This window comes from Thermobia domestica, chromosome 8 (assembly GCF_964235325.1).
Source record: "Thermobia domestica chromosome 8, izTheDome1.hap1.1, whole genome shotgun sequence".
NCBI lineage: Eukaryota > Metazoa > Arthropoda > Insecta > Zygentoma > Lepismatidae > Thermobia > Thermobia domestica.
Genome location: NC_137461.1, coordinates 133074673 through 133085773, shown reverse-complemented (window position 1 = coordinate 133085773; position 11101 = coordinate 133074673). Strand labels below are relative to the sequence as shown.

Genomic DNA, 11101 nt, shown 5'->3' with positions numbered 1-11101 from the left:
TGCTCCAAGGTAAGGTTGTATCGTTAATAGTAATGGGTGAAATTTCGGATATTCTGGAACTGTAATTCAAGGGGATATTGGAGAAATTAGATTTAAAAGCAAATAATCGATCGTGAGGCAATTGAAAAAGAGAATCATTTATATGTAAAGCATGTGTTAAGACTAAATGACGTGGTAAAATTTGCTCATTGTGGCATAAGTCCGGCTGAAAAATAAGAGTTTGTTCTTCCGTGACTAACTTGTGTTCACATGGTAAAGTCACTTTAATGGTGCGCGTGTGTGGAACATGGAGTTCCGTCTTATGTCCCTCTGGGGATAAAGTAAATAAAGAAAGAGGAGCATTAGTGAGAACAAATTCGGTATTGCTTAGTGGCGTGATGGTTAACGAGTGATTTGTGGTGCAAGAGAAAGGGCATACCGTTTTATACAGGCCTGTGACTTTTGGAAAACGTAAATGCTGTAAACAGAGGGAAAAGGGGGAGGCATTGTGATTAATTGCGGGTATTTTACACAGAAATGGCTTTTGAGAGATCGTGCAGTGTTTGATTGCATCATTGGGGAGTAGAAGAGTCTGTGTATTATTAAAAAGTATGTATTGAATGTCGGTCTCTAAACTGCATGTTTCATCATTGAGCCGAATTGGATATTTGAGTAATTTGTTTAACGAGTATTTGGTATTGACCGGAATAATCGGTATTGTAACCTTCATGTATACAGTGGAAGGAGTAACCTTACAGTTAACTATGGGCATCTTGTTAAAATATTACGGTAGTTAGTGGTCTCTTGCCTGTCAGATGATAATTAATAGATTAATAATTTCCTTTTTTAACAAGCAAGACTTTATTTTACATGAATTTGAGGTTACAATTACAAAATTCAGATTATGTTCTCCCGCAGGAGACCATTCGTCCAGTTGGAGCCTTATATTAATGACAGCAAGTTATGAAAAAGAGAAATACAACTTACATTAGGTATGTTGGTGAACCACCCATGTTATTGCAGATCCTTTGTTGGTTGCTGAGAGATCCGTTGGTTGTTCCGAGATGATCTTTGGACCTCTCCCTTACCTTTTTATATCGTATTAGTTTCGTCAGCCAGACCCTGAGGTTCTCCGTAACAGCCTTGTTTGCTCACTTAATTACTTCTTACGCTACGTGACTGCCGGAGAACCTCATTAGTCCACGATAAGTGTGACTGTTTATTCCAAAATTCTTTTGTTAAAATACACATACATTTTATCACTAGAAAAAATTTCTTTTTTGATATCTTTCTTCTTGAAGAATAAGTTTTTTTTTTCATATCATAGTTTCATCACATGTCCCGTAAGTCAAAAAATATAAATATTAAAGAAATAAAAATCAAAATAAATTGTATCAAGTCATAAATTGTGTTATATCAATTACAAAAGGAATAGCGAATTTGTACCTCAAATTAAAAGAGTGCAATTAAACGAATGGTTGCAATTTCTTATTGTCCCAATTGACAATATTTTATTAATGAAACAACTGACTTACAATGGTAGTATAGTGGAAATTTTTGTAACGATATAAATGATTTAACAGTGAACATCCAAGAGTACTGAATACAGATTATCAGATTAGTATGTCAGATTAATTGTATACCAGATCATTATAATTTTACTCAATGCTTAACCAAACGGAAATAAGCTAAATATTTAAACATTCAAATCTGCCTGTCACTTTCAGAGACCTCCTAATTTCATGTCACATGCAAAATAGACAGTTAAAGTTCTCTGTAGTCATACATTACCTTATTGCATATTTCGCTTGGTCTTCGCCGGACAATGGTCTTTCTTGCGGCATTTGTAATTTCGTATAGACCATTCCATTGCGATTCTGGATACAGGACCCAGAATGCAGAATGCAGAATCTAGAATGATTTTTTAGTTGCAAACTTGGTCATTTTATATGGACTATTGTCCTTGTTTGCCTTAATTATTTTTTCTTTTAACTTCGCCAAAAGCCAACATAAAATTTTACAAAATCTTAGGAACGTCCTAATTACATTTCCTGACAAAATATTGTTGTTGTCTAATGATGTACAAATAAGTATTTTTGAGCTTTAATTTACCCTGAGGTTTGCTTTCATCTTTTTCATGATTTTATCCGAATTGTTAATTACTACTGACAAGCAATGTTATTTGACTACAGGTGATTCTTGACTATTTTGCTGCTGCTTCCAACGATCTCTTGATTACAAGTACTGTCCTTGTGAGTTTTTAAAAATAATGTGATGCATGTATCCAAAAGTTAAAATATTACAGAAAACTTACTTCCATCTTCACCTACCAAATTGCCATTATAATTTTTATGAAAAAATGATTTTTTAAATTCTCAGTTCATGGTTTCATTACATTACCCCACCAACTGGAAGAAAAATTCCTGAACAGTACCTTTAGCGTATGTCATTAGTTTTTAAATTCTCAGTTCGAATAAACATTGACTAAATTGACAAACACTAAACACTGTGAAAAACACTGGGGGGTGAACATAATGTCCACTTGAATGATTGTGGTCTCACTTCAGAACACTGGGAGGTGAAAAACAGGGTCTTCTAATTGTCCTTATCGTGGCCATCGATAAACGAAGAATGTCCCTAGTCACTCCACAAAAATCGAAGTGAAGACTGAATGAAATGGTAGATGATGTGAACTGCAACTGGGCCTCTGTAAATGCAGACGCTGAGAGTTGCGACTGACAGTAGGCAACCGATAGTGGTTCCTATAGATGGTCCTCTTCTTGATATGTACTCGGGACCGTAGTGAAGGATGATGAACAGCTACGCATTTGGTGTGGCATTTGGGCGTCACCTTTTGCTGGGAGCTGCGAATTAACGATGTCCTGGCCAAACCAAGGACCCTTGATGACGGATGAAAAACAGCTTGGCGTCTCGGTGTCCGTCGTGTGGACTGGAGGCGAGCTAAAGCTGCGGTGTTTGGTTTCCCGAGTTCTTGAATCGAACCCTGGACCTTTATGATGATGGGACAGCTGTGGCACTGGAACATTTCAACAACTGGAGCCAAGGTGCTGCTGAATGATGAAAGTGACGATGTATCCGTGGTGAAACAGGAACGGAAGGAGATGCTGGCTGTTGTGGTGGTGATTCTGGAACAGCTGACGTAGAAGCTCGGCATAACTGCAAGGACTAGTTGACCATTAGGCGTTCTGGCTCTGGAGAAAGATGGCTGGATCTGCATGGGAGAAGCGCTGGAGAAACAGAAGCGGGCATGCCAATGCTGGTACAGGAACGTCTGGAAGATGACCCTTGTAGAGGCTGGAAGTAGCATCTGGAACTGGACCATCTCGAAGAAGGATGTGCCCATGCTGGTGGACTACATTTTGCTGGAGAAGGAACTGGCCTCCTGCAGTGACATCTCTTTGCAGTTGCATAATGACAAAAGAAATTGCATTAGTTTTTTTTTTATTTTTTTAAAAACTTTTCGTGTTTTTGTCGTATTGCAATGTAAGGTAAAATCGAACAATATCGAAAATTTATGGTATATTTCGTTTTTGACAAATATTATATAATAAGAACAAGGAAGTTTTCGCAGCAACTGTGTTTGTTTACTTGTGGTTAATGACCCAGAAACGAAAGAATGACACTCCAACCGTTATTAGATGGAATGTTATGATTAGAATTGTAGCGGAAGAAAGTGTGTTTTTCTGAAAAGTGAAAAGTGTCCTGTGATGTTATGTCCTCGTGAGAGTGCGATTGCCTGTGCGTAATTGCGACTGTTAGTGATTTAACTTGTGCTGATGTAGTGATTTATCATATTGTTATTTTGTGCCTATAATGTTATGATTATGATGTCTCAGGTAAGTCCTAAGATAATGAAATTGACGTATACACTGACTTTATCATCTGAGCATAGGAGTTGAATATTAGTCTTCCCCCCACAAAGAAGACTAATATAGGGCGGTAAAATATTCCTGCACACCCCAATTCCAGGGATATTTTACCTCGATCTATCATAAAAGCACGATTCCCACTGACAAAAGAGGAAATTCAAATACAAACCCCCGTGACGCGACTCCCCAAAACGCCACGTTTAGTGAGTATGTTTCAACTCAATTTTGTCAGTACTGTTTATGGTTTGTAACGGAACGAAATATTCAAGCAAAATTTACCTGTTATGAAAATGAATAGGATTGACCTGAGAATGATTAGTTTTTTTTTTTTTTTTTTTTTTTTTTTTTTTTTTTTAGTACAAGAAACAAAATGTTGAGAGTACTCAAGATGAATTATGTTAATACAATATGAACGAAAACGAGAAACAGGCGATAGTTTGAGAGAAATAAGCAAGTCTATAATTATATTAGTATTAACATTATACGATCGAAAACGAGAGACGCAGGCGATAGTTTGAAATGAGTAATTAAGTGTATAGTTATGATAGTATTATATGATTGAGAACGAGACACACGCGGTAGTTTGAGAAAAATAAAACATGTATACTAGCAAACAAACACAATGCCAAACTTAAACCAAAATTATTACAAAACATTTAAAATACTTCGATATTGTTTCTATGACACAGAGGAAAATAAACATATCTATTTAACATGTCACATGATAGCTTATGTTTGCCTAAGGAGCTATGTCCCGTAAGTCAAAAAATATAAATATTAAAGAAATAAAAATCAAAATAAATTGTATCAAGTCATAAATTGTGTTATATCAATTACAAAAGGAATAGCGAATTTGTACCTCAAATTAAAAGAGTGCAATTAAACGAATGGTTGCAATTTCTTATTGTCCCAATTGACAATATTTTATTAATGAAACAACTGACTTACAATGGTAGTATAGTGGAAATTTTTGTAACGATATAAATGATTTAACAGTGAACATCCAAGAGTACTGAATACAGATTATCAGATTAGTATGTCAGATTAATTGTATACCAGATCATTATAATTTTACTCAATGCTTAACCAAACGGAAATAAGCTAAATATTTAAACATTCAAATCTGCCTGTCACTTTCAGAGACCTCCTAATTTCATGTCACATGCAAAATAGACAGTTAAAGTTCTCTGTAGTCATACATTACCTTATTGCATATTTCGCTTGGTCTTCGCCGGACAATGGTCTTTCTTGCGGCATTTGTAATTTCGTATAGACCATTCCATTGCGATTCTGGATACAGGACCCAGAATGCAGAATGCAGAATCTAGAATGATTTTTTAGTTGCAAACTTGGTCATTTTATATGGACTATTGTCCTTGTTTGCCTTAATTATTTTTTCTTTTAACTTCGCCAAAAGCCAACATAAAATTTTACAAAATCTTAGGAACGTCCTAATTACATTTCCTGACAAAATATTGTTGTTGTCTAATGATGTACAAATAAGTATTTTTGAGCTTTAATTTACCCTGAGGTTTGCTTTCATCTTTTTCATGATTTTATCCGAATTGTTAATTACTACTGACAAGCAATGTTATTTGACTACAGGTGATTCTTGACTATTTTGCTGCTGCTTCCAACGATCTCTTGATTACAAGTACTGTCCTTGTGAGTTTTTAAAAATAATGTGATGCATGTATCCAAAAGTTAAAATATTACAGAAAACTTACTTCCATCTTCACCTACCAAATTGCCATTATAATTTTTATGAAAAAATGATTTTTTAAATTCTCAGTTCATGGTTTCATTACATTAGCAAGGAGAAAGTACTGCGGAAGATGCAGTTAAAACAGGATTTAAAGAAATAACATCGACCTCTTCTTCCGAGATCCAGGATGCTTCGTGCATTTGAAGTTCGCCAGTGTCAACGATGCAAAGTTCTGTTCCTTCTTGACCATAGATTCGAACTGGCTGAACACGTGAAGGAGCAGGACATCTCGTTTCTGAACAAGCTTTCGAGTACCTTCTTTGGACTTCGTACTTCAGTTTACCACTTTACAAATTCTTTTTTTTTTTTCTAAATCAGTGCGAGAATGCAAATAAACTCGATTTCTTCAGAAATATTCAAATCCAAAAATAATAATAAAAAAGTAGTACGACATTAATATCCGACGAATCAGGTTTTTAATATATTTAGGTCTGCAAATCGTGTAAATAAAATGCGATTTTTCGCACGGAGAAAATAGGTTATGAGTAATATCTGAAGTTTCTTCTTCTCGATACTCATTTCAATGAAAGCATAATGATAAACATCCGTAATATACTCTATTTGGAAAATAAATCTTGTACCCATTTCTTCTCTTCCGATGCAAGCTTTAATCAAAGTAAACACAAAAGCAGCTTGTGCCTATATGCACATTAGGAGGCACGGTGGCTCAGTGATAGAACGCTTACTTCTGGTGCATGGGGACCCTAGTTCGATCCCTGGGCAAGTAAGCTTCTGGTGGATAACATCCTGTCCGTAGGCTTTCTCAGAGTACTCCCGTTTCCTTCCATACTCTCATTCCACCAAAGAAACCATCATTATTCACTTGCCTTAATCATTCGTTTCCTTTAGCCTTAAGGACATAATCGCAGGATGTTAAACTGAAATATTTAATTTCCTTTCCTTTTTAACACACATTATTTCAATGAATCTATTTTTTAAAAAAATACTTAGTGAATGTTGAATAAATTCTAAAATAGTTTTCATAAAATGCGATTTTTTTAATGAATCACAACTCGCTTTTACGAGTAACGACGGATATTGCAAATACTATTTCTTTATCTTTATACTGTGAAAAGCACCCTTTGTGATTTGCCAACGAGAATTTAAAACTTATTCTTTTCTTCACTAATTTATGCCCCGTGCAAGGAACATCGTTGCGTTGCCCGTATTTATAAACCTTTCGCAAGAGCGCCGAACCTGGGGGATCGAGCCCCCCCTCAAAGCGCATGTGGCCCCCCTCATTGTATTTCTAAATTTACAATAATTGGTATAATTTAAATGCAATTTATCTTAAAATCCTCATATATGCTTTCTGCATCTGAATAGGCCCCCCTCCCAAATGTACAGAGAAATCGGCGCCCTTGACCTCCCATAAGCAGTTGTGCTATTCAGCCAGTTCACACCGGTTCGCCAGAACCGGTTGTTAAAATATTTCGAGTTCGCAGAACCGTTTCTTATACCCAGACATAACAGTAAATTTTACTTTAATTATCTTTGTTCTTAGAAATTCTTACACTAGAGGGTTAATGATATGGGGCCTTATGCAGAGTCATTCTGACGCATGATTAGTGGCATACTAAAGAGTTCGACTAACGTACGTTCCCTTCACTAGTATGACTTTAATCATAGGTTAAAACGATTCTGCATAAGGCTCATGATCTCTCAGAACAAGGTATAAACGTTTATTTCTTAATCTCAAATGCTCAGATATCACATATCAAGAATGAGAACTGGGTTGACATGAGTATAGTGGTTTAAGGTTATTTATATTTGAAACACATATGTACAATTATCAACAATTGTTGATCCTTTGCTGGATTAAAGTCTGTCCAATACTTTTCGACAACCATCAATTTTGGATAATTCGTTTCCAAGATATTTCGTCACGCCACTTTGTATTAGCATACTGTGTAGGTCTCTACTCTACTTGTCACTTGTGGTATCCAATAAAAGATCTGATTTTGTCTACCTTGTAGGCTTTTAAGAGAGTTATAGCTACCTATCTAGATATCCATTTATTATCTATCTCTCTCTACCAATGCTACTCCGAACCAAGCAATCTTTTTATAAGTGATAACATAATTCACTCACAACGTGGAATACAGCAAGGCGACCCACTTGGACCAGCACTGTTCGCCCTAACCATCCATTACATTATTAAGGATATTAACACAGATTTAAATATCTGCTATTAGATGATGGTACCATAGCTGGAAATATCGACGTAGTACTACACGCTTTCAATAAAATTCGTGTAGAAGCTTCATCTATTGGATTGTTTCTTAACTCTGCCAAATGTGAAGTGAGTTTTCTGAGCGCCAGAGATGGTGAAGTTCATGACCTTTATAAAAGATTTAAGGAAATAGCACCTGGTATCAAACTCTTATCACCTACCAATGCGGAACTCTCTACCGAATCAAGGAGTAAAATTTTTTTGGACAAGATATCAAAATTAGAATTCTTTTTTTCTCAATTATCAAAACTTTCTGCACACTCCACTTATTATTTACTACGAGCTTCACTCTCACTTCCAAGATTTCAATATTTCCACCGTTGTTCCCCTTCTTAGTAAGATGATAAATTACTTAACAAATTCGACCACACTCTTAGAACAGGACTGGAATTCATTCTAAACTGTTCTTTGAAAGACAGTTCATGGTTACAACTTCCTTACCAGTTGAGAATGGAGGCCTTCGTCGAGCCATGGATATCGCCATACTTTCTTTCCTCGCATCATTCTATGGCTTACGAGAACTAATTGGATCTCTTCTTCAACAGGAGGTTGACTTAGATTCGATTCGAGATTTACAAGAATGGATCGATAAATGGACTAGCCTGGTTGGAATGGATCCCCCACCTAACGACAAAAGACATGTCCAGTCTGTTTGGGATGAACCTATAGTCAAGCTATGTTTATCTTCACTTCTATCATCAACTAATAACCCAGATGACAAAGCCAGGCTGTTATCTGTCTCTTCCTCCAAAAACGGAGCATGGCTTCAAGCCCTACCTTCCCACACACTCGACCTACACCTTTCTAATGAGAGCTTTCGTATTGCTACAGCTCTGCGCTTAGGTACTAATATTTGTGAGCCTCATTACTATTCTGTTTGCAACGCATATGTTGATAATAAAGAACTGCATGGTCTTTTATGTGAAAAAAGTGCGGGAAGACAATCTCGACATCATAATGTGAACGACATCATTTGTAGAGACCTCGTATCCTCGGGAGTTCCTTCAATAAAAGAACCAAATAGTTGTTGCCACTCTGATAGTAAAAGGCCTGACGGCATGACCTTGGTACAATGGAAAAACGGAAAAGCACTAGTTTGGGATTTCACATGTTCCGATACGTTTGCTCCTTCCAACATACCCCATTCTTCAATTCAGGCAGATCTCGCCGCCTCTCACAGAGAATCAGAAAAAAGACTAAAATACACAAACCTATTGGACAAATATTGGTTTGTAACAATAGCACTAGAAACTAGTGGGTCTTGGGGTCACGAAGGATCTAATTTCATTAATGAAGTTGGTAATCGAATAGCGACCAAAACTGGTGATCCCCGAAATACTGCATCCCTTTTCCAACGTATCAGCATCGCCATCCAGCGCGGGAATGTGTCATCGATCTTAGGCACATTACCTCCTAGTAAAGAACTGGACGAGATTTTTCTTCTATAACCCACAATAAGACGGAAGTACAGAAATCCTAGGAGACTGACAACCACTTTGCCGATGTTCATGAATGTTCTACTAAATTTTAATTCATATTTTAATTCATGTTAAATTTATACACATTTCGTGCTAGATCTGATAAAATTTCTGTTGAGTTTGTGTAAGAGAAAGTTTAGTATTGATATTTTTGTTGTTATATTTTAAAAAAAATAGCTTTTGTGGTTTATATTTCGAGGTTGTAAACGAAATATAATGAATGAAATATATATATACACACACACACACACACACACATATATATATATATATATATATATATATATATATATATATATATATATATATATATATATATATATATATAACCGGTTTTTTAAAAAACGAGGGTGCAGTTTTACTATATGGATCCACAGATTGTTAAATGTGCGGAAAAATTAAAATTTTAGGAAAGTCTTTAATTTGTACATTTTATGTCGACAACTGAACCCAACGAACCCCTGGGGGGTTCTAACCCGTCTCTACTTCTACTGTTACTCCTATCCCTGCTCCTCCTCCTCCTACTACTACTACTAATACCATGAATCCGTATAGTAAAACTGCACGAAAACTAGAATAGCACCACTGCCCGTAACTGTTTTAAGAGTATAATAAATTAATAAGAGGGTTTTATATAGCAATGTATATATATATATATATTGAATAAGGGTAACCCTGCACTTTACCGATGTGAATTAAAATCTAGTGATTTCAGTGTTGCAACATACTAATAATGAAAGTCGTGGACCAGCCACGACAAAATGTTGCCAATGCTCAAAACTAAATTTTAAATCTGAGGTTATTGTGTTCGAATAGATGGCAGGGTTGATATGTTTAAAACAAAATGTTTAAAACAAGTGTTTAAAACATGTTTAAAACGAGGGCTGTTGTTTTATTCAGTTTGTTTTAAACGTTTTAAACAAATTGTTTTAAACGTGTTTTTTTTCGATGCTGGTTGGACATGTTTAAAACAACTAAAATATCAGATTGAAGAAGCTAATTTAATTTTCTAACAAACAACCCATCCTCCGCAGGGTTTGTGCATGGAGTAAATTACAAGCACAGTTATATTCTTATTATAACAGCAATTACTGAACGAAATTCTGCACATCAGTGTGCTTATAACTAAACCAACAGAAGTTCAAGTGAAGTATTTGAACATTTCATGAGATATACACCATTGAAAAGCTTATAGACCACAAATTCCAACGAGATAATATGCATGAAATTCCCGCCGTATTCGTAGAAAAAGAACAGACATAAAAAATCATTAAAAATATGAAAATATTGACTTTGCGGGGCTCTGGCAACCCTTGCAGTTACCTGCGCTGACAAAATGATGCTAATTTGTAGGCCACATACTTGTGACAATAATATAAGAAATAGTAGCCATTGCGTAATGAATTCGTTTTATGTAGGAAATATTTTTTAAAAAAATTTGCCCAGAAAAACATTCATTGAATTAGACATTCTCTCCCCTCCCCCACTACAGTACCACATCCATATGCAAATCATTTTTGCTGCACACATCATATATACGAACAAGAATTATGCTTCTAGACCACTTCAGTGAAATATATCTTGTGTTATACGGGACCGTCCCGAAAATAAATGTAAATTAACAAAATTTGACCCCCTCTTCCTCTATAAACAAGTACACATAAGGTTACTATCATGTAGGGGACTACTTCATTGCTTCACATACCAATTTTTATGGATGTACCACACAGAGGGGAGGAATACCCGCCAAAACCTG

General features: G+C 35.8%; 1 long non-coding RNA gene across 1 annotated transcript in view; it reads left to right on the top strand.

Moving 5' to 3' along the window:
- Positions 1 to 874: 874 nt before the first annotated feature.
- The window catches only part of LOC145693214 (uncharacterized), a 342015-nt gene continuing 331788 nt past the window's right edge, over positions 875 to 11101 (top strand). Inside the window, exon 1 of the long non-coding RNA XR_014132728.1 lies at positions 875 to 3836. This is a non-coding gene — a long non-coding RNA (uncharacterized LOC145693214). The remainder of the gene's footprint in view (positions 3837 to 11101) is intronic.